The 27,784-nt window shown below is 44.0% G+C and overlaps 1 protein-coding gene and 2 long non-coding RNA genes across 4 annotated transcripts in view; 1 reads left to right on the top strand and 2 right to left on the bottom strand.

Moving 5' to 3' along the window:
- Positions 1-18,810, bottom strand: part of ELOVL7 (ELOVL fatty acid elongase 7) — a 63,405-nt gene extending 44,595 nt beyond the window's left edge. The window contains exon 1 of the mRNA XM_020783734.3: positions 18,645-18,810. The gene's annotated coding sequence lies outside the window, so the exon portion shown is untranslated. The remainder of the gene's footprint in view (positions 1-18,644) is intronic.
- A 157-nt stretch (positions 18,811-18,967) lies between these two features.
- LOC110073970 (uncharacterized) lies at positions 18,968-25,914 on the top strand. 2 transcript variants are annotated; one of them, XR_013541195.1, is made up of 4 exons: positions 18,968-19,298; positions 22,658-22,840; positions 23,440-23,564; positions 24,543-25,914. It is a non-coding gene; the product is annotated as an uncharacterized LOC110073970 (long non-coding RNA). The 2 variants fall into 2 exon arrangements; XR_013541196.1 differs by lacking the exon at positions 18,968-19,298 and adding an exon at positions 20,650-20,685.
- The window catches only part of LOC140704978 (uncharacterized), a 28,167-nt gene continuing 24,623 nt past the window's right edge, over positions 24,241-27,784 (bottom strand). Inside the window, exons 3-4 of the long non-coding RNA XR_013541194.1 lie at positions 25,186-25,293; positions 24,241-24,591 (exon numbers count right to left, since the gene is read on the bottom strand). This is a non-coding gene — a long non-coding RNA (uncharacterized LOC140704978). The remainder of the gene's footprint in view (positions 24,592-25,185; positions 25,294-27,784) is intronic.

The raw sequence follows: 27,784 nt of genomic DNA, 5'->3' as shown, positions 1-27,784 counted from the left end.
CCGCATTGCTTCCTCAGAATATCGTCCAGCAGAGCTGTTTCGGGTGGTCCGGGATCTTCTTCAACCGGGAAACCTGGTGGAGGTCCCGGACTGCTCATCAGCTCGCTGTGATGAGTTTGCTATTCATTTTGAGGAAAAAATCGCTCAGATTCGCAGTGGGCTGGACTCCACTGTTACTGCAAAATCGGAAGATGTGTCCAGTGTGCCGTGCTTAGGTCAAACTTTAATGGATGAGTTTCAATTGTTGAGACCCGAGGATGTGGACAGGGTGCTTGGATCTGTCCGTTCTACCACCACGCCGCTCGACCCTTGCCCATCTTGGCTAATTGGAAGATCTGCCAGAGGGGTTCGCACTTGGGTCCAGGAGGCTGTGAACGCCTCTCTGAGAGAGGGAGTGGTCCCTACCGCCTTGAAAGAGGCGGTAATTCGACCACTCCTTAAAAAGCCTAACCTGGACCCAAGGCTGGTGGTCAACTACCGACCAGTGGCGAACCTCCCTTATTTGGGCAAGGTGTTGGAGCGGGTTGTGGCCGGGCAACTCCAGGCGCTGCTGGATGAAACGGATTTTCTGGATCCATTTCAATCGGGTTTCAGGCCGGGTTTTGGTACAGAGACAGCCTTGGTCGCCCTGTATGATGACCTTTGCCGGGAGAGAGACAGGGGGAGTGTGACCCTGTTGATACTCCTGGACCTCTCAGCGGCTTTCGACACCATCGACCATGGTGTCCTTCTGGATAGGCTGGCTGGGTTAGGAGTTGGGGGCACTGTTTTACGGTGGTTCCGCTCCTTCCTAGCTGACCGTGTCCAGAAGGTGGTGCTGGGGGACAGTTGCTCTGCCCCATGGCATTTATGTCATGGGGTTCCTCAGGGCTCGATACTGTCCCCCATGCTGTTTAACATCTACATGAAACCGCTGGGAGAGGTCATCAGGAGGTTTGGGCTGAGGAGTCAGCAATATGCTGACGACACTCAGCTCTACCTCTCGTTTTCCACCAATCCAGGTGAGGCGGTTTCTGTGCTGAACTCGTGTCTGGACCTGATAATGGACTGGATGAGGGTTAATAAATTGAAACTCAATCCAGACAAGACGGAAGTGCTGTTAGTGGGTGCTTCGCCGGACAGGTTGGAGGGCCATTTCCCTGCCCTGAATGGGGTTACACTCCCCCTAAGGGACAGGGTCCGCAGCCTGGGGGTGCTCCTGGACCCCAGTCTAACTTTGGAAGCCCAGGTGGACTCGGTGGCCAGAGGCGCCTTCCTTCAGCTGCGGAAATTATACCAGCTGCGGCCCTACCTGGACGAGCGGAGTCTCATGACAGTTACACACGCACTGGTAACATCTCGTATAGATTATTGCAATGCGCTCTATGTGGGGCTGCCTTTGAAGACGGTCCGGCGACTGCAACTGGTCCAGAATCGAGCTGCGCGGCTGGTGAGTGGTGGAGCCGCTAGAGATCACATCAAGCCAATTCTGTTCAATTTACATTGGTTACCAGTTGCTGCCCGAGCCCAATTCAAAGTGCTTGTTTTGACATATAAAGCCCTAAACGGCTTGGGCCCTGGATACTTGAAAGACCGCCTCCTTCCATATGAGCCTACCCGGCAGTTAAGATCTAGCCAGGGGGCCCTTTTGAAAGAGCCATCCCTCAAAGAGGTAAGAGGGATGGCTTGTAGACAAAGGGCCTTTTCGGCAGCTGCCCCCAGACTATGGAACGCCCTCCCAACTGAAATCCGTCTGGCGCCGACGTTGATGACATTTCGGCGCCAGGTCAAAACCTTCCTGTTCCAGAAGGCTTTTAATTGAAATAACAACTGTGGGTCCTGATGATGGCAATTTTAATTGTATTTTAATTGTATTATAATTGTATTTTAATCATCTTATTGTATTGAATTTTAATTGTTGTGAGCCGCCCAGAGACCTCTGGGTAGAGTGGGCGGCATATAAATAAAATAAATAAATAAAGAAATAAATAAATATGCAACTGCACAACAGTGATCTAGCTTGTGTTTTTGGTCATATCACTACAAGACCACCAGAAAGATCTGGGTCAACCCTTCTTGAATGCATGCCAGAATCTTCTGCAACACATAAGGGTTCCACAGCATGCACATTTGGGCTGATTAGTTGGCAAAGAGGACAATTGATTGGAAATCACTGGATCTTGATATAACATCCTATGGCATTGTACCAGAAAGAAACTGGATCACGAATTGAACCCCAAACCCTGATTGCCACATCGCCTTTCCATCCATGGGCATCAAGCTGAGAATGGGATGCCCTTCCATTTTCTGATACAGAATGGAGGGGGAAGTTTATGAAAGCCCATTGGAGAAAAAAGGCATCTTCCTTCCATTTACCAGTATATGTCTCAGTTCCATTTTCAAAAGTTGTCCAAAACACATCTCCTACAGGAGAATGATTACTGTACATTTATACCACGTTGACTGACAAAAGTATGAAAGGTGTACAAGAGGTCAAACACTGGAACTTGTTGAATATATTTGATATTTACATAAAGCATATACAATACAAATACAGTGGTGCCTCACATTACGACGTTCCAGTGGGCTGGAAACTCACCGTCCAACGAAGATCCTCCATAGGGCGGCCATTTTCACTGCCTGTGCAGCGAGGAATCCGTCCCAGAAAACAACGGGGGGCATTTTGTTTACCCGGTGGCCATTTTGAAACTGCCGATCAGCTGTCTGAAAATCATCGTTTTGCGAAGAATCGGTTCCTGAAGCAGGGAACCGATCATCGCAAAGCGAAATTCCCCCATAGGAAACATCGTAAAGTGATCGTCAAAGCGATTGCAAAAAGTTTGTCGCAATGCAGTTTCGTTGTTAAACAGAGTGATCGTAAAGCGAGGCACCACTGTATTTGCTGCTGAAGCTATAAGCTTCAACACATGCATACTTTGTAATTAACTAACCTAACACATTGGTGAGCAAGATTTCAGAAGCCGCAGAATCAACCTTTACTAGACATCATTCGCCCAGCAAGACCCATTGACATTCTCCCAGCAAGTCCCACAGCCTGATACACAAGACATGGCCTGTTTCCCTAAAATAAGACCTAACCTGAAAATAAGCCCCAGTATGATTTTTCAGGATGCTCATAATATAAGCACTATCCCCAAAATAAGCCCCAGGTAAGTGAAACCCCGCCCTCCACCATTGTGCAGCAACCAGAAGATGATATGACTGCATTTGAATAAACGTAGATTATTGTACATGGGGGAAAAAATCCCCTGGAAATAAGCCGTAATGCATTTCTTGGAGCAAAAATTAATATAAGATCCTATTTTGGGAAAACATGGTATAGGCTTAAATTCTATTGCTAGTGCCAACTGAAGTACATCCACTGAATCAATAGTTAAATGATGAGTCAACATTTATCTAAATCTCACTGATTCAATGGCCCTGGTATACATAGGACTACTAATACTACTACTACTACTAACCATGCACTTCTAATGAAAGAACTGTGAACCTGGAAATCTGTTCTGAAAAAACACAGCTGTGTATAGATTAAAAGTCCCACAAATAACTGGGAGATCCACTAGCAGATCTAATCTATCTTGTGACTGTTCCTGGCCTAGCTCATCAAGGAGTCAGCCTTAATGTTTTAAATAAATAAATAAATAAATAAATAAATAAATAAATAAATAAATAAATAAATAAATAAATAAATAAATAAATAAATAAATAATATTCCCAAGGAAAAAAACACAGAAAATAAGGATGAACAAACCAAGAAGTGATAGTATCTAAATATTAACTTAGGTTAGGATCAGTGCAGTGCTGAATTTGGATACTAGATAGGAGCTTTCCAACATACACTAATGGAGATAAGTTCAGATGTGTTTTTGAAGCTCACAATGAGTGAAACAGTTCAGAAATATGGGGTTGTAGAATGAGATTCTCCTACGTAATGGCATACTGATGAAGATTTAGCAGAATGCCATAGATTCCAAATCCATTGTACGGTACAACATATGGAGAAAGGCATGTTTTTAGAATGGAAAAAAAATAGGGGTGGGGGAGGATAGAAAGTGAATGAAAGACTACAATGAGGAAGTGTGTTTGCCTACATACAAAAGACCACTAAAGATGTGCCATCAGCAAGATTAGACAAGCAAAATCAACACTCTGAATACCTGACTAACAAGCAGAGTTCAACAAGTCTGAATGGTTTTTCTTCAGAACTGGAGATTTAAGCTTCAGTCTGCAAATCTCATTCAAGGGCTCTGAAAATCAGCATTACGTCACTGTACACCAGATGAAACAGCACATTGCTGTCACACAAATGAAAGGGCCAAAAAATGTTTAAAAAACACTGAAGAAATTTTAGTCCAGAGGTGAAGAATCTCTGATTTTCTAGTTTATTTTGTCTGCAACTCCTACAGTTCTATAAAACTGGTCAGTGATGTGGGTTTTCCAAATTGAACTGGAACATTTTCTGGCAAAAAAAAAAAATCCCTATATCTCAAATACAGCATAATATGATGTGGCTTGTTTACTTATGTTCACTAAATTAAAAGTTTTTAACATTACAACATTCCATACATATTTGAATCTAAATGGTGGATACAGTGGTTGGGTAGAACAAACCTAAAATTGAAGAGCTCTGGGATTAAATCTCCATTCAACCATGAGATTCACTGCACAACATTTAGCCAGACATGGCTTTATAGTCTCGCTTCTCAAACAGCAAACTTTAGCATATCTGCATTCCTGCTTCCTGAATCTAAAATACATCAGAATCTTAACTGGGCAGACAGTGTGGTACAGTGGTTAGAGGCTCACAGGATTGTAGTAACGTTTATAAATCTGAATTTTATTTATTGATTAATCAATTTAATCTATTGTAGTTGTATTTTTTATTTCTTTTGTTTTCTTTTGTTCGTTTTATTTTATTATGTTGGTGCATTACTTTATTATGTTCTATTATATTGGCATATTATGATTACTGATTTTTGTTTATTGTTTTCTTCTGTGCACTGCCCCGTATGGCCTCTGGGTAGATGGGCAATACAAAAGTAAAATAAATAAATAGTGAAAAACCTCACAAACTCAAGGAGGGAAAAAGAAAAGACACTGCTCTGTTTGTTGAAAATGAAACAAAAATTATGACAATTTTAGTTTTTATTTTATCTGAACAGATAACACATAAATCTATAATGTTGTGTTTGTATGGATTACTACTCTTATTTGTAATTTCTTTTGCTCACACACATCTACAAAACAACCAAACATGTATCTACTTTTCCACTACCTCCTAGAGCTAGACATTCAAAGAACATTAATCCCATAATAGCTACAGCACCACTAATGTAGCTTCTCACTTAAGTCTCGCTTAAGAATACAAGTTAATTTGTTGGCTCAAGCAATTTTGAATCTGTCAGTTTTGTCCAATAGTGTATCATGAATAACAATTCATTGTTATTAATGCAATTTATGAACAAATTATTTTGTTGCAAATTTTCCACAGAAAAAGTAAACACTGGATTTTTTTTTTCCCAGAAATTGTTCCGTCATACATAAGCTATAGCTTCTGAGATTTTACCAGCTCTCATTTAGCCATCTGAATAACTACCTGACAAAGATGCCACCAAAGCACCTGGAGAGAGGCAACAATCATGCACATGGAGAAGAAAAAATTGGTGAAGGAGCAGAGCCCACCCCCTGGAAAGGAAAGCTACACCCACTTTTATTTCTATACCCTATTCAAGCATTAAACCCCAAAGTGTTTAGGGCTCTAAGGTGTGTATGTGATAACCTATGTCCTCATCCCTGCATTCAACACAAAAGTCTGCACAGGAATGTTAAGCACTTCCTTCATTAGAAGTAGAAACACATGCAGCAGGTCATCTGAAGTGTGTTGTTTGTATACTTGGCATGCTGTTATGCAGACACTCCCATTCATTCAAGCCAGGAGTAAAGCAAAGTGTGGTGCTTATCTATCGCCCCAAAGCACTCTCTGGGTAGATTACAGTTTAATTATGCAGGCTACACATTGCCCCTCTCCCACAAGCTGGATACTCAATTTACCATCCTCAGAATAATGGAATGCTGAGTCAACCTTAAGCCAACTACCTGAGCCCATTGGGAATTGAACTCAGGTCATTAGCAGAGTCTTGACTGCAGTACTGCAGTTTAAGCATTGCACTAGGGGCACCACATAAGGGAAACCTGTATTATATCATAATGTAATTTACTATCATGCTGACATGAGAGCATCCAGAAGAAGACTGCAAATTCAAGTCAAAACTTCGGAAAGCTGTATCTTAGATTTTTTTTTTAAATCTGCTCTTATGAAACTGAACACCTTCCCAGCAGTAGGTGAGATTAATTACAATTCGATCTTGCTTTTGCCAGCATACTTAAATAATTATAAACAAGCTTGCCATGTTCTAAATTTTTCAAAAATAAAACCAATCTCTTCTGTCTTTCATTGTATATGTTATTATTAGCCCATTAATAAAAGCTAAAAAGGAGACTGTTTCAGTAGTACATGTACATGTAAAAAGATATATCCTTCTGTATATTTATACATGTAACTTCAGTGCTTACAATGCATTATGAGGATAATAAAATTCTTTTTCTCCCAGTGGGTAAGAACTGTGTCTTATACAAATTGCTCTGCATGTTTCTCTTTGTGTTTCTGAACACTTACATTATAATTACAGGTAACTTTACCTAACTGTAGCATCAGCAGTCCTGTAGGAGTATCAGGGCCAAGCCCATCTACAAAGAAAGATTGTTTGTTTGTTTGTTTGTTTATTTGGTTGGTTGGTTGGTTGGTTTTTATCCTGCCCTTCTAGACAATGTCTACTCAGGGCGGCTTACAATAAAATGATTCATAAAATGGTTAAGACGGCAATGGCAGCAAAAGTTATGGGAATGCCAAACTGTGATGCTGCAATAGTGCAGATGATGAGGTACACTGTCCTGACAGCTTATTTGTTCGTAGAGTGGCCCAGTATTTAGAGCAGGTTTGAGCAAAGTAGATCCCTCCAATGTTGGATGGCCGACGTCATGCTGTTGGAGGGATTTTGAGGGCTGTAGTCCAAAAGAAGAATTTTCCCAACTTCTTATAACAACATAAGTACTCAAATCCTGATGTGCAGTGAAATGCCATAAATTAAGAAAGCTCTGTGTGCATTACCTTTTGGATGCCAAGCGACTCAGTCAGCTACAGATAATGTCTATAGTAAATTCTTAAATTACTGCAATTCATGTCTAACAGTTAATGCCATTTGTGTAACTTTAAAACATAATGAACAGAATGACCCATCTTTAAGAACAGTTCACATGCATCGCTCTGGAAACAGTAATTTGTACTCAAAATCCAGTTTTTATTTCATAGTTGCTTACTTAAGTATCAGTGCATGGGCAGTGACAATCTGTTTTGTTTGTTTGTTCAGTCGTTTAGTCATGTCCGACTCTTCGTGACCCCATGGACCAGAACATGCCAGGCCCTCCTATCTTCCACCGCCTCCAGGAGTTGTGTCAAATTCATGTTGGTTGCTTCGATGACACTGTCCAACCATCTCATCCTCGGTCGTCCCCTTCTCCTCTTGCCTTCACACTTTCCCAACATCAAAGTCTTTTCCAAGGAGTCTTCTCTTCTCATGAGATGGCCAAAGTACTGGAGCCTCAGCTTCAGGATCTGTCCTTCCAATGAGCACTCGGGGTTGATTTCCTTTAGAATTGATAGGTTTGTTCTCTTTGCAGTCCAGGGGACTCTCAAGAGTCTCCTCCAGCACCACAATTCAAAGGCATCAATTCTTCGGCGGTCAGCTTTATGGTCCAGCTCTCACTTCCATACATCACTACAGGAAAAACCATAGCTTTGACTATTCGGACTTTTGTTGGCAAGGTGATGTCTCTGCTTTTTAAGATGCTGTCAGTAATTTGTACTCAAAATCCAGTTTTTATTTCATAGTTGCTTACTTAAGTATCAGTGCATGGGCAGTGACAATCTGTTCCCATCGCTAAATCTAGAATACACTTCAGTCAAAGAAAGTAATTCAAATGGGGAGAAAATCATTGTCACGTTCCCACCTGTCCCTTGGTTGTTTCCCCAATCCCAGGGCATAAGCTATGTGTCGTGTCGCTGCCACCAGCTGATTACATCAACATTGTTCATATTGTTTAATAACTTCTATTAATAAATCACAGAGGTCCAGGCAATGTGTCATTTTCAAAAGAACCAAAGAGAAGTTATTTATTGTTACAGGTGATGAAGGTACAATTAATGTCTTTAACTCTTAACCAAACATCCCACTTCATCCACCTTCAATCACCTACTCTCTCTCTCTATCCACCCCGAACTCCAAAACTCCCCAGCTCTCAATCCCTCAAACTCGAATCTCCCAATCTCTCAAAAACTCCAAATCTAACCATCTCCTCCCCCGGCAGAGATTCTTATATCTCGTGACTCCGCCTGTCCAGCACTCCCATTGATCCATGCAGACAACACATCAATATTCATGACCTGGGTAGACACCACCATCATATATTGGGGAGGGAAGAAATTCCTGCTTATCATTTTTTTACCACAAACTAACTGTAGGAAGAAAAAAAAAGGCAAAGCACAAAAGGAATGTCATGATACAACTGCAAGAGTCAGTTAATTAATCAGTTCTAGAACATAGGTCTACATATTTTCATCACTGAGATGTCTAGTACAGTGGGGTCTTGACTTAAGAACGGCCCAAGTTAAGAACATTTTGACTTAAGAACCACTCTCATAGGAAAATATTGACTTGACTTACATACTTAGATTTGAGTTACAAACTGAAAAAAAACCCACATGGGAGGCAGGGAAAGTGCAAAATTTGAACTTTCAGTTAACTGTTGGCAAGTGAAAAGGGTGCCTGTCTGCTTCCTCACTCCTCCCAGCGTTTAGAGAGTGGATTGGGAGACAGTATTCGGACTGCCTGGTACTGTACTGCCTGGACTGTATTTTCCCTGCCTTCCCTGAACTTTTCTTGACCTAAGAAAAAGAAAAGAAACAAAATATCCCCCTCTAGTGGTCAAAGGCGGAATAGCAGCTTCCCATTAGTTTCTATGGACGGAAAAGAGCAGATACGGATCAAATGGTTTTCAATGCATTCCTATGGGAAATGCAGATTTGACCTGAGAACCTTTTGACTTGAGAACCGCCTTCCAATACGGATTAAGTTCTCAAGTCAAGACCCCACTGTACAAATACAGAGATGCCATCAAGGCTGTGGGTATTATTTGTTTCCATACTAACTCAGGAAAACCAGGAAACTGACTTCAGGATACAAGATTCCAGGAATGGACATTTTCTCCAGGAGACAACGTCCGGAGATCTTACAGAGAAATGTATAGCCTTTAAGTACTGTATGAGTAATGCCTTGTTATTAAAACTCTGGAGCTAAGTTGGCAGAATTTCCAGTGTTCCATACTGTATGCTTGGCACATCAATTTCTAGAGCTACAATCACACAAATCCCATGCTATAACAATGTTAACATTTAAGTTGCCACAGGGCTTTTTGCTGTATCTGCTAGTTTGCTACAGTACATAGCTTTGTAACTAACTAAAGAACTAGGTATGTTTGCTAGAGGTCCCCCTTTTTTTGTCTCCCTCCTTTAAAGTACTTTTTTTAAAAAACCAGACTAATCTGATCTCCAGCTACAGCTTTGTATTTTTTTTTTTCAAAAACTACAGCTGTATAAGATGATTTTCTAAGGGGATACAGAAGGACAAGGAATCCAAGGAGTGTTGAACACAGAATAAGGAGGGGAAAGGTTAGCATGAAGCAATTTTCCTCCCTGTTCAAATATGTACTTTGAAAAAAAAGTGACAGCCAGCAAACTATGTGTGAGCTTTTGATCTTATAAACCTATATTTAAAAAAAAAAAACCCACAACTCTCTGCTTCTGGAGATGGGCAAGAACACCTGCAAAATATTTAGGCTTGTACCTCCAATAGAATTGCACCAAGACTAGAAAAACCCATTCCTTTTTATTCATGAAATCCGATATATTCCCCAGAATGCCTGACAGTTACTACGCATAACATCCAAAATGAAACTCAAAACCTACTAGCAGGTGAGACCTTTATTGAGATATGCCTGTGGAATTTTAATTGGCACTAATTAAGTAATTACCCATCTATGAATTCTGCATTTTGTTTTATCCTCTTGGACCAACACGGCTATCTTTGGTTTGGTATATGCACATTTTATATGCAAACAACACAGCCATCTAAATTTGCATGTTTTGGCTGCATAACTCAGTGGTTTACGTATTTGAAGAGTCAGAGACTGGGGTTCAGTTCCCCACTGTGCATCCCTGAGAAGTCAGACTTTGTGGCCATGGGCAAACTGCAGTCCCAGGTTTCCCCAGAAGAAGGTAATATAAGCCACTTTATAAAGTAGGTTTAAAGCCTACCTTATAAAAAGGTAGGTTTTAAACTTTCTACCTTTAAAACCCTAAAAAGCATCACCATAAGTTCATAATTGGCTTGACAGCACATAGTTATTTAAACTGTATGCATCTCACTGGGCTAACCCACCCTGCTGTGCTGTTTTAACTCTATCTTTGGTTTATTTTAATGGTTTTAATATATTTATTTTTGTCACTTTTACAGTAATTTACTTCATGTTATGATTTTTTAGAATTAAATTTGGGTTTACCCATTTTTAATTTTTTTTAAAGATGTTTGTAACCTGCCTTGAGCAGTGTTTTTTCAATGGAAAGTTGGGGTATAAATGTAATAGATGCCTAAACAAATAAATAATATGGAGGATACGAGCACATGTCAATGTGTCAGTTGTAACCAATATGTGAACATATATATAAAAAAACAATTCTTCACTTTGCCTATCTATATTTTTTCCTACTAAAATGACAGAATTAGAAAGGCCATGTGGTCACCTAGCTAATCCAGCCTCATGCTCAATGCAGGAATTCTAGAGCATGAACAGGTTTTGGAACAATGATGGTGCTGATGTCATCAACAATGGCAGCAGATCACATTTCCCACCTTTGTTGGACTGCAGCATTCAGAATTCCTGCCTGCTCAGATATCATCCATCCATTCATTTAATTCCACTGTTGAACTGTTTCTACCTTTAAGCTACTAGGAAAACTAGGGACTGGTATCTTTTTAAAAGGGGTGGGTGAACAGCAGGCAAGACAAAAATGCCTTTCTGCTCCATATGACTGCACAGTTTCTGAAATGTGGACAAATTCTGCACAGTTTACATATATCTCATCTACACAAAGGATGGGTGGAGAATCTGGTGGCCCTCCATGTATTGTTGGACTACAACCCCTATCAGCCCTAGGCAGCACAGCCAATGGTTAAGGAATATGGGAACTGAAATCCAACCATATCTAGAGGGCCAAATTTGGCTTTATAACACTCATGGAAAAGTGTTTCCAACTTCTCAGTATTCACAGGCACTAGAGCAACATCAGAGACTCAAACATAGCTTGGAATTTGCTGGCTGTGATGGCATGGAAAGCACAACAATGTCACTCCTTTCTATGTGGCTGGTATAATGAGAAAAGGCCATGCACCAGATCCAATCTATACTTGAATCAATCTTTGAGAAATCAGATTCATGTGGATGGAAACGTACTCCACTGCACCTCCCACACCACAACAGACAGCAGAGTACAAAGTCTAAGTTTGCAATAAGATCATTAATTAGGTGGGGGGAAACTCAATTCCCCTAAACACACATTAGTGACAGCAGTGTGAATGCTCATTTGTAATCCAAGTTATTCAGGCATGTACTTCTTCCTTCCACAGTCCCAAAGAACCGTAAGTAAGTACCTTTCATAATGTCTTAGATAAAAGTCTTAACATTAAAAAAAAAGCTAAGGTTAAGCCACTGTAGATAGGGATTATATGCAACAGCTTCTGTTATATTTTTATCCTGCCCAATTAACAAAGGTTACGTGAGCAGAACACAGTGTGCAAAAATATTATTTTTAAAATGCACAGCAAATAATCAGCACTACAGGAAAGAAAGTTAATACAAAAAGCAAGCCTTGCAACTGTGAAGTCTAGGAACTGAAATCTTAAATCTGTAGAAGAATGAATTTGACTGGCATCATGTAGCCAGGGAAGCCTCCCTGGGAAGCTCATTCCATAAGCACCATGCCACAATTAGGAAAACTCTCTTGCTTTTAGGGGGGGGGGGCACAAAAAACTTCATCCAGCTTGAATTATTCTAAAAATAATTCAATCAAATACATCTTAATTGAGATCTTAGTTTAGAGATGGGGAAACTGTGGCCTGCCACTTATTATCTGACTGCTGCTCCCATTATCTGTTTTCACTTGCTATCCCGGCTAAAGTTGTCAGGAGCCATAGCCCAAGAATATGTGGCAGGTGACATGTTTAGAAACTCTAGTCCAAATCTGTTTAGGACTTTTAGATGTCAACGCCAAACGAGCAAAACCCAGAAACAGACTAGGAGTTGGTGCAGATGAAAGAAGCACTGTTGTCACAGGACTATAACATCAACAATGCCAGTCAGTAACCTAGCAACCATATCTTGGAACAAAGTTTCCAATCTCTTCTTGAAGGTACCCCCCATGCACAGCACACTGCAGTAATCCAACAAGAAACTATGTGGAGAGCACCTGTTTAAAAGCTCTGCCTTGATGCATTTCAAATGGAAATTTGCATTAACAACTGTGCCCTGCTCTTCTTCAGAACTGTGAACTTGTAATTCATAACTGGCCTCCCATCTAGATATTAACAAAACACAGGACTAGAGCTTATAAACACTGTAGCTATCTAACCAGACACTTTTAAAGTAACAAGCAATTAACAGGTAGCTGCTACATTACAGTACAAGTAATATAATAAGTAGTTACATAGTTTAGGTGCCACAGCTAGCATTTTCTTGCCACTTTCAAAAGTTACTCTAAAAGGGCACTATAAGATATGATACATTTTTCTGTTGAAGCAGAGAAAGTAATTTTTTATTCTCTCTTTTGTTTTTGTAAATCTGCGCAAGATGCAGTATCTCATTTGGCTTCTAGAGGGAACAAGAGGTATTCCCAGTGTTTTCTGGCAATGATAACACAATGATTTAGCAGCAGACTTGGGGGGTTGACAACCTCTGATTTAATCAACTGGGACAATCATAATGATAAGGACTACCTGACTGCTGAGATGCAATAAGTGATGCAGCAGGTTCCTCTTCAAAAGTACATTCAGAGCTATGTGCGGAACTGCTAAACTCTGAATGCATGGCCACATGCAGGTTTACTCACAGTTAAGCCCTGCTGCTTTGTTCATGAGAGCTGATTCCCAAATGTGTGTGAAACACTATAGCCTTAGCAGTGGAGTTACATCAGACTGCTAGTTTGCATCTGTCTCTATAGAACAATCACTGAGGAACATTCATTGCACCATAGCATATTATTTCCATATGTACTCACCTTAAGCATGATTATTCAAAGGTAAGGCCCACCTTTTTCTAATTCCATATCTAGCTGCAACCCCATCCCACAGGGTTAGGCTAGCTAGAAGCATAAATGTTTGATAAACTAGCCCTCCCAAACCAGAGGTTTTAGATGGCAACTCCTGTCATTGCTGACCACTGCACATACTAAGGATGTTGGGAAATGCAGTTGCAAACATCTAGATGGCTAGCCTTATGAACAGAATGAGCATCTAATTCATGTATTCTGTGCATATATTCCCTGCCCTTGTTCTGTGACAGAACACCAGGCTGGATGAACACGATAGTATATACGGAACCATGGATTCAGTAGCAAGTTGTTTCCTAGGCAGCCTCTCATCCAAGCCACTACCAAACTCAGCCCTCCTTTGCTGTGCCATCAGATCACAACCTGGGCTAATTTATTTGGCCATGTCATGAGAAGATTCCCTGGAAAAGACCTTGATGTTGGGAAAGTGTGAAGGCAGGAGGAGAAGGGGACGACAGAGGATGAGGTGGCTAGACAGTGTCATCAAAGCTACCAACATGAATTTGACACAACTCCGGGAGGCAGTGGAAGATAGGTGGGCCTGGCGTGCTCTGGTCCATGGGGTCACGAAGAGTCGGACACGACTAAACAACAACAAATAAGTCCATTTAACCATGACTTTAATAACAACTAATGAACTAATGTTCATTGAGTGCTGAAATAGCTCACTAGGTTGGAGTTCTTGGGTGCAGAGCCAGTGACTGGGAGTCTGAATCCCCTCTGCACCTCCCAGGAGAGGCCCCAGCCAAGACCACCTGGAGCATGTTGTGGCTGATGGGGTTATGGGTCTGCTAGGTATAAAGCACTTTTTAAAAAAAACTAAACAAACACATGGCACTCCCCCTTTTCTGGTGGCATTCTGAGACTGTGCAGTCTTGGGCAAGCTGCACAGTCTCAGAGTGCCACCAGAAAAGGGGAGTGCCATGTGTTTGTTTAGTTTTTTTAAAAAAGTACTTTATACCTAGCAAATTCCCAGTGTGGTGCAGCAGGTAGAGTGACAGACAAGAACTCCGGAGAACATTCCTGCTCAGCTATGGAAACTGACTGGGAGAGTGGAAACTGGTAAAACCACTCCTTAAGTATCTCAGTTACCTAGAAAGCCCTATTAGGGTCACTATAAGTCAGTTCTGACCTGACAACACGAAACACACACACGCACACATAGCTAGAAAATCCTGGTAGAATCACTATGTATCAGCATGAACTTGATGACACATAATTATTAAATAGTCACTAACTTATTTATGGCTGGACAGTGTCATCGAAGCTACCAACATGAATCTGATCAAACTCCGGGAGGCAGTGGAAGACAGGAGGGCCTGGCGTACTCTGGTCCATGGGGTCACGAAAAGTTGGATACAACTTAATGACTAAACAACAACACAGTAAATGTAGATGTATTAGGGCTTTAGGGGTACATACTACCATCCTGAACTGAAACTAGAAATGAATGAGGAGCCAGGAAGCTCTATTAGAATGGATGTAATACAGATTACTGCCCTACATCACTGAAATATCTGGCAGCTGCTTTCTGGATGAATTGAAGTTTCTAAACAATCTTGAAGAGGCAGTCTCATACATAATGTACTGCAGTAACACATCCAAGTTGCCAAGTACTACAGAGGAGAAAGACAGAAGAACACAAGTGGATTTGTTAGTCCAGGAATATTTTGTCCGTATGGGTGTTTCAGGGAATGTTTCATTTGAGCTGTAGATTTCACAACCTATTCTATAATTCTGTTTAAGTTATTCAATGTAAATATTCTCATCAAACAATCTACACCCTCTGAGACAAAGGCACGTTTATATAAAGGCCTAAAATGGTCAGTATTGCACATCCCTTTTCTTAAACACATTTGAGGGAAGAAAATAGTTCTTCTCTGTTTGATAAGTCAGTCTATCAGGAGAAAGATATAACAGACTATATTCTGATATTAATACAATTCAGTATTTTTCCCACCACTTACTTTCCAAGGTTTCCAAGGTTCTAGATCAAATCTAGCCTGAACTCTCTTTGAAGGCAAAAATGATGAAACTAAGGCTACTATACTTTGGGCACAAGCAGGCAAGATTGTCTGGAAAAGACAATACTGATGGGGAAGGTTGAGGGCAGCAGGAAAAGAGGAAGACAAATGCAACTGACTCCCTAAAAAAAACCCCACAGACTTGAGTTTGCAAGAGTTGAGCAGGTGTGTTGAGGACAGGACATCTGGAGATCACCCATTCATAGGGCGGCCATAAGTCAGAAGCTACTTGACGGTATGTATGACTATCAAGTCTGGGGGCCCCTGGTATATAACAACAACTAACCTAAATACAAATTGCATGAATGCAACAAACAAGTGTTTGCAAAATACGTATTGACACTATTGTCTTCAAAGAGCCTTCAAAGAGCTCTCCGTGGCAGATCTATAATGACCAATGCATAACACATCTAACATCTCTCAGCAACCAAGCTATTTAGTATGTTGAAATCACCATATCTCCTAACAACCTCTACAATATTTGGATTGTTGTTTCTGTGTTCCTTTTTCACCAGGTGCAAGGCTTCATTAAGATTGACCATTTATTTAATGGCTGATTAGAAATGTGAAGTATGCTTTCAAAAACCAACAGACCACTCTGGATTTCCATTGGAGCAGGGGTAGTTAAAGATTATGTAATTTAAAAGTTTAGAGCATACAAAAATATGTCAAGTAACATAGCTTGAACTTTGAAAATGGCCAGTGCGATCTTTTACTGCACGAGAGGTGATGGGAAGAGCAAGCTATGCAACTGAATAACAGGCCATTTTGTTATTCCTACTGTTATAGTTAAGTCATTTAATTCATACTTCTAGGCATTTGGGCTAGATACAGAGCTGGCCAAATGGTTGTCAACAATCACTGCTTGGTAGAAGCTGACAAGATTTTTTCCAAGACTATCTCATGGATAAATTTCCCCATCTAGCCATTCTTCCCTTGCCACATAGTATCACTTCATACTAAATAGGTGTTATTGTTACAGCCAGTTTTCCATCACCCTTTTTTATTTACAGTGGGAAGAGTTTTAAAATGATGCAGAAATTTAAATTGACAATTTGTGGCCTATTTAATGCAAAGCTTGACCTTTAGGAGAGTACGCATTAAAGCCCAATGTATGTTTGCTAGTAACTAATTCTCACTGCATTCTGTGCAGGTGAATATGTACAATAATGCAGCCTGCGTCTCTTTGTTGGTAACAGGTAGCATTAGATGGTGGAGGTATTAAGGGCTGAACACAGCCCTTAACAATGCACATACTGTTTTGATGCAATATTGAAATATGTGAGGCAAATGAAGTGTGAGAGGCGGTGATTTGTCTAAAGTGTGAGTGGAAATTTTAATAGGGTTTCCCACACATACAAGCTCAGCATAAACAGTGAGCTACCCTTAGTAGTAAGATTTTGACTGCTGGGTATCTCTGTGGTTTAGGTATCTGGCTGCAGAGCCAGAAGTTAGGAGTTCGATTCCCCACTGTGCCTCTTTGACAGGGGCTGGACCCCAGGATCCATAGGGTGCCTTCCAGCTCTGCAGTTCTAAGATGAAGATGAAACGCTGACTAGGCCAACAACATCCCCCCCCCCAAATCAGGTTAGAAGTGCTGGAGCATTGTAAAAAAAAACCCAAGAACAACGCATTTTAAAGTCAACCCATTCTCGGCTGACGGGGCAAAGTGCACACAAATCCCTTAATGCACTCCTTGGGGTGTAGGTGAAACTTTAATTCCCACCAGATAAAATCACTTGCACAATGCTGACGCTTACGCCCCACTGCCTGCTGTTCCATCTTTCCCCAAACATGCTTTCGCAAGTTCCGATTCAACTTAAGACATTGCAAAACCTTGGCTTCTATTCATCCTCACACCCCCCGAGCGCAACTTATCAGGGTTGGACCACAAAACACCTTCAGGAAGAGGGAAGATCCAGACGAACAGCGCTTGCGGATGCGTTAAACGGGGCAAGAGGAGAGGGAGCGGATGGGCAGGTTTCTGCCAGCCGACTTCTCTCTCTGTTCTCGGAGGGGCAGACAAACCCGGAGGAAAAGGCAGGGGCCAGCGCCGAGGCGGCTTCCGTTTTGTAGGTCAGGCCCGGAGCACCTCGGCGTCCCTTGTCTTCCATCCGGCCTGGCGGAGCCGCGGCGCAGCCTTAATCCGCTCACGGCCGCTCCCACGTGTTCCTCCCGGGGCCCCGGGCAACGTCAACCACCACTCGGAAGTGCCCACGGCTATCCGGCGATTCCCCACCAACCCCGCCGAGAGCAGCCGCCCGAGGAACAGAAGCCCCGCTCGATGCCGCGGCCGTGCGCCCTTGCGCTGAGAGCGGGGCGCTGGGACCGCGCGGAGGGAAGCGCGCTTCGGGCGCAACGCGCGAGAGAACCGAGGGAGGAAGAGGAGGAGGAGGGGGGGTCCGAGGCTGCTCCCCTCCCGGCCGCGCCCTCGGCCCGTTCCACAGAAAGCCACCCTCCTGCTCCCTAGGTGTGCCCTGCGACCCCGCACGCCACCCTCCAGCAACGCATCACCTCCAGGGCAAAAACCGCCCTATTCTGGCCCTCCTCTAAGTCCAAATAAAAAGGAAAAGAAAGAAATCATTCTCCCTCTAGTTCAGAAAGCGAGGCGGGACCGTTTCTATCCTGATTGCCTGCAGCTGGTCCTTTCGCTCCCACGTTAAAGCCCCACCTCAGAGGCGCTTCCTTTTGCCTCAGCGGCTCCACCTGTCCCCCCAAATCCCCGCCGCCTCCCCCCAGCTCCCCGACCTTGTTCGGCTGCCAGTCCCTCTGCCAGCCCCTCCAGGAGAGAAAACGAGACGCCGTGCCACAAGCCCCCTCCTCCAGGAGAGTGAGAGAGGCAACAGGTCTGGGTTTTCCCGACTGTGGACGCGTCCCGAAGCTGACAGGGCTCTGGAAATGGAGGCGGCGGCGGCCGCGCGTCTGTCCGGCGCCCCCGCGTGCCTCGTTCTCTCCTGACGAGGGTGGGCTCGGGCGGGAAATCTGACCCACCGCTCACGAGAAAGCGCTCCGTCTAGATATCTATGCCAGACCGGCCCTCTCCAGAAAGGAAGCCCAAGTTCAGCGGATAGGAGACTCCCGCTCCGGCTACCTGAAGCCAGAGAGCGGCTGACGCCGCCACTTACCCCTCGGCCCCGGCGCGCAACTCCCGCCTTGCTCCCGCCGTGCCAGCAGCCAGCCAGCAAGTGCGCGAGGAAAAGGAAGCCGCGCCGGTTCTCTCTCGGCGTGGCGCGGCCCAGCCCAGCCCAGCCCAGCCCAGCCATGCGCCGGCGGCTGCCACAATCCACTCCTGGGATTGGCGGGAGGAAGGCATGAGTCAGTCTCTCTCCCACCCACCCCACCCCCACGGGCGGGCACGTGATCGCCTCCCCCCCCCCCCCCGCCGCCCTCACCGCGGCCACCCGTTTCTTCCCGGCGCGCTTTTCCTCGCCTGCAGCCGGCAGGACAGGTGGCGGCAACGGAGAGGGGCTTTTGCTTGGTTTAAGCAGGCGAAGGCAACCCGAAAGAAAGGTTTGCCAGAGGCGCCTTTCCCCAAACAGGACTGCCATCCCGGAGGTGGAAGGGATGCCGAAGGGTTAGAGGCGAGGCAAGAGAGCCCCCCATGGGTCGCCTTTGGCTTGATCTCTCCCCCCCCCCCTCCCGACATTATGACCAATTCCAATGTTTCCAAACATTTTTATTACCCAATTTATGCGGCAAGGATTCACATGCGCGGGATTAAGTGGGATAAAAGAATTATGAAGACTATTCCTGTAAGGATAAAGGAAAATTGCTATAAGGTAATATGGAGGTGGTATTTAACGCTGGTAAAACTGAATACAATAAATAAAAAATTGTCATCACTATGTTGGAGGTGTAAAAAAGAGAAGGGGACGTATGGTTATGTGGTGGTTATGTGAAGTAAGAAAGAATGGGAGCAAATTTTCAAAGAAACAAGGGGCATAACTGGATTAAATATTCAGATGTCCTGGTTAATAGCCTTATTGAATATGGTCAAGGAGGATCAATTGCTGAAAGAAATTAAGGATTTGATTGTATAAATGGTTACAGCAGCCAGGTTAATATTTGCAAAAAAATGGAAAATACTAATCAAATTAATTTAGTGGAATGGTATAAAGAATTATGAGATATGGCAATTAATGATAAACTGATATGTGAAATAAAATAAGAAGAGGTTTATAAAAATGATTTTAAGGAATCATTTAATGGAATGTATTCCTGTAATATGTATTTCGGAGAGGTAAGGGGTATATGCCAAGAGAAGAAACAATGAATTTTTGGAGAAAAAATGGATTGGATGAAATTTTAAAATATTATTAATTTTTATTTTATTTTATTTTATTTATTTATTTATTTATTTATTTATTTATTTATTTATTTAACTTATATGCCTCCCACTCTACCCAAAGGTCTCTGGGTGGCTTACAACAATTAATATTAGCCCTGAGGGTGAAGGTGGCACTGGTGTATTATGTAACTGTTTTTTATTATGGTGTTAGGCTTATGTTGTCTATGTTTGATGTTCATTTAATTTAAAAATTATATATATAAAATTTACTATTTTCTAATATTTTTCTATTACATGCTGATCTTTTATGACTCTAATATTTGGTCAGTTTTCTTTCTGTTCAACTGGCACCATCATCATTATTAATAGCCTGGTGCAGGTGAGGCTGTAGCTGACACGGGGATGGACTTTTTGGTAGAAAACCCAAGCTCACACATTTTATTATGTGAATAATATTACACTTAGCCTGAGGGTTCAGATACCATGCAGTGCAATTCCCATGTACAGTATATTGACTGGGAATTGATTACCACTGCATTCAGTGTAGCTTACTCCCAAATAAGTGTGCATTGGGGCCTTCTGTGCCCAGTAGTTAATAAATATGTCTGATTTTTGCTAAATTATGGACAGCTTCCGGAGTGTTCAGAAAGTTAACACAAAGTCTTCCATGGTAAATGTGCAAGGGCATAAAGTATACTAATATAGGTGTGAAGTAGTCTGTTCTTCTCTGCCCTTGCAAAGGAATTGTGTTTGTCTAACTCCACCCCCCACCCCACCCCATTTTCTTAGGTTCACCTTGGTGACAGCATCAAGGGAAGAATGGAGTTTTTTTCATGGCAGCAATGAAACACTATGACAGACAATAATTTGGATAACTAGTGAGTGGAAGTTTCAACATAGATTCCTAGTGCTGAAATTCAATATAGCCAACTGCTAGGTCATTATAGCTCAAAGAGACAAGATAATTGATAAGACAATCAAGTGAGAAGATTTTCCTTATTTACTTCCTTCATGTATTTCTATAACACCACTGTCTGTGTTATTCCTTACTTGGAACAGATTCTAACTACATGTTCTCTGTAGTTTGTCCTCTGAGGTATCATTATTGCTTACAACAACACTTCCCAAAATTGCAGCCAGTGTGTTCCCCAAATGAGGGACAGTTCATTGTTTCAAAAGGGGGGGGGTGTTCTCCATTCAGACCACAGACTGCCTTTGCTCCATACAAAAGTGAATCATGCAGAAATGTGGTGAAATGACTGAAACATGAGACTGGTTTGCTCACCATCCTGCTCTTACATTGGAGATGAGAAACCTGTGGTCACCCCCATTATTCCTTACTACCTGGGCTGGTGGGAGATGAATTCTGATAACATCTGAAGAATCATAGATTAGCCGCCCTGTTCCTAAAAACTTCTTCATGGGAAAAATAATATCTTATCTGTCTGTGCAAATACTACTGCTAGAAAGGTATTATTAAAAGTTGCTTGAGCAAGTACACACAAGTACTCCTAGATCCCACACAACAGTGTTGAATGAGGCTTTCACAATCTACACTGCTATATTCTAGTTTGGTAGATTGTTTTAAAGCCTGCTCTAAAAGCCGAGGAAACTTGCTTAAAATCGCACTATGTACCAAAATGTAACAGTATCCCCACCTACGTTTTTTAAATGCTTCAAGATTCTCATTCAGAACTGGCTTATCCTGTTCATCACAAGACTGATGAATGAGATGAAACTTCATTCATCAGCCTTGATTAATGAAACTTCATCATTCAAAGGCATGATTGCAGTTTAAAGTCACTACTCTATGTATGCCGAATCTTTTAAGGTTTAAGTGGGACAAAGCGTGGAACAACGGAAAAGGTTTCTGAACAGTGGACATCTCACAAGTGATCAACTCTTTCCTTCACTATCCTTTTGTTTGTTTTGTCCCAGCAAGATGGAACAGATTTAGAATGCCCTTAATAGGGTTTCCAAAGTAACTGAGACATTTAGGGGTGGTTTTTCCAGTTCCGCTCCTCCAGTTAGTTTCTATGGCTGAGTAGGGATTTGAACCCCAGTCTATCACTGTATCCACTATATCAGACTTGGTAGCCTTTTGTTGAACAAGCTATAAAAGAAAGAAATATATTTGTACTCTCAAATGGAGGATTATTGTTGACATAATAGCTTAAGTAATTCTTGACGATTCTAACCAATTTCTCTAAAGATCACTCCTTTCTCTAAAGCAGAGATGGGCAATTGTGGTTGGACTGCCGTTCCAATCAGCAATAGCCAGTGTAGCCCATCCTTAGAAATGCTAGGAGATGCATCTGACAAATGGCATTTGGTTACCCCTTCTCTAAAGATGGGCACCCTCTGTAAGAGGAAAAGCTGTCAAGATAGTGTGCCATGATTCCTGCACAGTTAGAACATTGCACCTTGACATGTCCATCACCTTCATTGCCATTGCTACGTCCAGTAGCTTTCTTTCTAGCTGGGTATGTTACTTGCATCTCCTACAGCAGGGGTCCCCAACCCCCAGTCCGCAGCCAGGTGATGGTCTGTGGGCTTACTTGAACTGGAGAGCAGACACGGACCTCCACCTGCATGCATGGGGGGCGTGTTGTGCTTGCAGAGGGGCGTGTGATGCCTGCGAGCATGACACGCCCACCCGTGAGCATGGGGGTGCCCCGGCCCCCTTGTGCACGGAGTCCTCACCCCCCAACTGGTCTGCGGTCTAAAAAAGGTTCAAGCGGAAAGAGCCAAGGAGCTGTGAAATCCTCACGTTCGCCTTTGGAGCTCACGTAGGAACCAGTTTATTTTCTTTCACTGGTTCTTTTGTTTGTTTGTTTTTGTTCCGTCAAGCCACTGTAGCCTCTGGACCGTCCTGCCTGGTTTTGGCCCTTCCCAAGCAAAGGTGATTCTGCAGCCTGGAGGGAGCCAGCGAGCCCACCGACAGCCAGCCAGCCGGCGAACTCCCTCGCCCGTCGCTGCAGTCATGCTGGGGCCGAGCACACGAGCACCACTCTTTTGAATGATCCCCGGATGGTGCGTGCTCTCCTTGCTTTGCAGAGGGAAGGACGGTGAGAGAGCACAAGGGAAGCAGGGAGGGTGACTCTTTCTCTCTCTCTCTGTCCAGCAGCAGCAAGAGGAGGAGGTGGGGAGGGTTCGCTTTGGAGAAGCAAGGCAATGAAGGAGTCAAAGAGGGAGCCCAAAAGAATTCACCTCAAGAAGCGAGTGGCACAGTTCTGACGGCAGGCGAGGCAGCCAGAGTTGGCATGCAATTCCTCAGCCCCCCCCCCCCACTTGGGGTTTGGCATTGCCAAAGAAACAGAGGCCCCTCTCCAGGAGAACCATCACCACAGGACCCCAGCAGGCTCTTTTGAGCTTTTCCTTTCTGACTCCTCGGGGGTGCGGAAGATCAGCTTCTCTTTTTTGTATGTTTGCGCCCGCATCCATGTAAGAGTGAGGAGGGGCAAAAAATCCCAGCAAACTGCCTGAAATGGGGTGATGAGGTCACCCGCGAGCAACAGACACTGCCCTTGAGTCTAGTGCGGGGTCTTTTAATTTTTATTTTTTTGCACCTGGGAAGCCCTTTTCAGATCTTTTTGCAAGCAGAGCGACTTCCAGTTTTATTTTATTTGCAGCTATCCAGGAGAAGAATCCCTGCCCCCGCCTCCATCTCCTTTCTCCCCCCTCTCCAGCCCACAACCTGTCACCTTCCGGGGGAATCTGAAGCAGGTGAGGCAGGATGTACCAGGACCACATGTAGGTAAGCTGCATCAGGGCTCGCTCACCTGAGGACATAGAGAATAGAGAACAGGGGTGGGGGACAGGTTGCCTCTTCACCTCTGTGCAACAGGTGACTTGGGTGCAAGGGAGCCTCCCTTTGCCCGGGGTGGGGGACTCGGAGATGCAAGCTGGAGGCTGCAACTTTGCAAGCCACTTTCAGGGGTCGGGGTCCACCTGCCCCTTGACTTTGACCCGGTAATCCTCCCGCCGGGTCAGTCACGCCCCCATGCCCCTCCAATGACGGATGCCGGCAGTGGCAGCCCCTCCAGTCTTTGGAAGAACGGTCTTCAACAAAACCAGTCCCTGGCATTAAAAAGGTTGGGGACCACTGCCCTAAACAGCTTGGGTCCCGGATCTCTGAAGGACCACCTCCTTCCATAGGAACCTACCCGGCAATTAAGATGTAGCCAGGGGGCCCTTTTGAAAGAGCCGTCCCTCAAAGAGGTAAGAGGGATGGCTTGTAGACAAGCAGGGAGGGTGACTCTTTCTCTCTCTCTCTGTCCAGCAGCAGCAAGAGGGTCTTTTCAGCAGCTGGAATGCCATCGCGAGGGAGATTCGTCTGGCACTGACATTGATGACATTTTGGTGCCAGGTCAAAACCTTCCTGTTCCGGAAGGCTTTTAATTGAAACAATATCAACTGTGGGTCCTGATGGCATTTTTAGAGTATATATTTGAATTGTATTTTAATTGTCTTATTTTTTTATTGTTGTAAACTGCCCAGAGACCTTTGGGTAGAGTGGGCGGTATATAAGTTAAATAAATAAATAAAATGCAATTTTTTGGAAAGCAGAAACTGAATGGCTGCTTAGATGGGGACGATGCTGGTATAACGCAGCGAAACTGGGATAACACAGTTGTAGATCTTCTACTGAAGAGGGATGAACTTGATCATCTCTAAGAGTCCCTCTGGGCCATCTCAGACCCTCTCAACTGATGGAACACTTTTTTTCTTCCAGCGTTTCCACCTCCTCGTTAGCAGCCCTCTTCAAGGACGAGCACCCACCTCTGCAGATTCGGGAGTAATTCGGGAGAAACCAGGGGATGAGGAAAAGAGGAAGGAAAGAAAGAAAGATGAGAGGGAGCATTAAAGATTGGAGACCAAAAACAAACAAACAAAAAACCAAAACAGGGTTAACCTCTTCTTGCATTTACCAAAGCCGTCTCCCTTAAAGCGATCCTTCCATCTGCTTCGGCCCAACCCCCCAAAAAAGTAATAGCTCAATAATTGGGCCAAAAAGATCCAGTTTGACCATGAATCTGGGTCAGGCTGGAGTGCATTTCCCCGCGTGTCCTGTGACAGCTGGGAAACAGCACTGCGCTGCTCCACAAGTGGAACAACCTGGAGATTCTAGTCCTCAAGATACTCAATAAAAGGCTATTTGAATGGGAATAGAGGACACTGCCTTACACCAAAGGCGCCGAGGGTCCACCTAAACTTAGGGTTACTATCTCAGATGGCAGAGAGGGTGTTCACAAATCGGAGAAACCACTGATCTGGGAGATGGGACAGGAAACAGGGGTTTGTTCTCTTGCCCATAAACCCACCCACACCTACTTGGCTCCCTCTTTTCCCCATCAAACAGGAACAGGAATACTCACTGCATCACTTCGAGGTCCAGATCTTCCACCAACTTGTTGTTCTTATCGGGCAATTTCTGGAGGAGCTGCTCTTGCTGCTGCTGAAGCTCCATTTTGAGCCCCTCTGCACTGTTGGGAGACAGAAATTGGAAGAAAGGCAAAAGAAACAAAATATTAATCCTTACGAATGACCCAATTTTCCACTATTCCAACCGCTTTCAGGCTTCACTTGGCTAAGATTCCTCCCGCTTCTCTGTGGAGCCGTGGCATTTTGTCAAATTGAACAGAACAGTCAAATGACTGAAAAGTGTTGTGTGTTGTTTTTAAAACAGGATGCAATCATGGCAACGACCACCATCATTTGAAATAAAGATTGAATCGCAAGACAACAATTCAAAGCCAAGTGTAGCATAAGAAAAGGGAAAAAAGAAGTAGAGAATGTTGGAGTTATTGCAATCTTGCATGCTGCCTTTAGTAGGCGTGGCTGGGAGGGACTTTTCTAGGCTGAGATTACCATCAGCAGTAACCAATCGTCCCTTCCTGCCTCTGAATTCAAAGCCAGCTCCGCCTCTCCTTGCTCAATTCTTTTCCCCGCTCTGTTGTCTGCTAATAGCAGTCTGTGTTTTGTAGTCTGTTATTGAAAGCAGTCATGTTTGTCAGTTTGCTATTCAAAGGTAAGTAATTAGACCTTTTATTCTTTCTCCACCTAATGTCTGAGAGAGAGTTATTGAGATTACAGGTGCCACTTAGTGAGAAAAAGGGGTGGCCTACTTTGGGGAATGTGAAGCTATTCTGCTCTGTAAATCCCTGCACTTTTGTGGCACAGCTAGAAGAGTTAACCAGCATTCAAAACTCTGCAGCAGAGAAGAGTTACAAAAGAAAATGGTCTCTTATCATGCTGTGCGCTATGACAGAAGAAACACTGAGCACTAGAACATAACAAATTGTCCCTCCTGAGCTTCCATCTCCATGACTGCTTGCAGCTCTTCGTTAATGTGTTTGAAACACCTCTACAGTTCCTGCTCATTTGTCGTGGAAAAGGAAGGAAGAGGATGAAAAAGCTTAGAGGGAAAATCCTCCAACAGGGTCCTGAGCAAAAACCCACTGTGGGGCAAATTCAAAAAGAAGGGAGGGAGGCCCTCCCCCTTCTGCTCTGGTTTACTCACTCATCTTCATATACTCACAGCAGGGGTTGCTGGTCCTGGAAGCGAATATCTCCATCAGTCTCGGCCCCCAGGCCACGATCCTCTGATTCAGGAGGGTCTTCTGGACAAGGCAAGAAAGCCCCAGAAGCACCTCCACAAGCCTCCCAGCTGGCTTTAGGTACAAATTGGGACTTTTCATGTAATTTCTTCAGATCCACCAGCAGGGACACAGCTCCGTCTGAGTGTCCCACTTTGCTGCTTTCTGTGGCATCTCCACCACAGGGCTTGGGGGCTCGGGGAGCACCCAGAACTTTTCCACCCAATGTTTGGGCACAGGAGGTGGTGCCCTTGAGGATGATGGCAGCTGTGATGTTCTCACTGTTCCCGCATCCCTCCAGGTGGGTGGGGCAGCCATGGGCATCTCCACCAGGATGAGACGGTGGTTGTCCTCATCCCCACCATTGGCCTGTTCCTCTTATGCTCTGGCTAATTCCTCCAGTGGTGGCTCATCACAGAAAACATTTGCAGGTGGGGTGGGGGGTAAGGGGCAGATCATATTGGAATTTCTCCCCATTGGCCTTGCCCCGTGAGCCATGATCCTCTGGTTCAGGAGACAGGACCGAGAATGCTGAATCGGAAGGTGACCTCACGGGACCCCGCTTCACAGGTGACCACAAGAGGGTCATGCTTAGGAAGAGTTGGGTCTTCCATCAAACACTCCACCACTGAGTCTTGGGGCCAAGAGGGAGAGGGGCCCCTTTCTGTCAGACTCTGGCCCCCTAAGCTTTCGTTTGGTGGGCAGTCTGGGGCCACAAACATGTTGAGATGGTTCCCAACAGGTTCAGCCATCTCTGGCACAGGGCTGGGGGGCTCAAGGGCTGATGGCAGCTGTTCCAGCCGGTGGTTTGGCTCCAGAGGGGCCTCCAGGGAGGATGATGGGAGGAATGATCCATCTGGGGCCAGAGTTGGTGACTTGAGTGGGCTCCTAATTGTGGGAGAAGCACCACGTCTGAAATCTTGAAGGAAAAAAAAACACACCTTGTTACAAGATGGGGGGGGGAGACGTGGCTTGAAGAGAAAACTTGGTTCAGGGGACTTCAGTCTTTCCTGCCTTTTTTTTTACCTGGACTCACCTTTCTCTTCCTCCTCAGGAGGATTGTCCATCTCTCAAGTACATGAGTGCTGAACACTGTGAGACATAGCAGTTTCTGATGGAAAACAGGGACGAATCGCAGGATTGACTCTGCGATTCCTTCATGCTGGCTGTCTCTCAACAGAGTAACTGTTGATCCCCCTCCTGAGTAAACGCTGTTGTCAGAACATGGCCAGGCCAATGGTTGTGAGGTCACAGAACACTGCCAACCTGAGCTGGCCAAGTAGGTTAACCAAAGGAAAAGGGCTAATCCTTGTATGTAGTTACCTCTCTATTCATAGATGCATGAAAAATTAATATCTCACTTCTCCAGATCTCTGAT

Source organism: Pogona vitticeps, chromosome 2, assembly GCF_051106095.1.
Source record: "Pogona vitticeps strain Pit_001003342236 chromosome 2, PviZW2.1, whole genome shotgun sequence".
NCBI lineage: Eukaryota > Metazoa > Chordata > Lepidosauria > Squamata > Agamidae > Pogona > Pogona vitticeps.
Note: the sequence above shows the minus strand (reverse complement) of the source record. Positions and strands in the feature narration are given on the sequence as shown.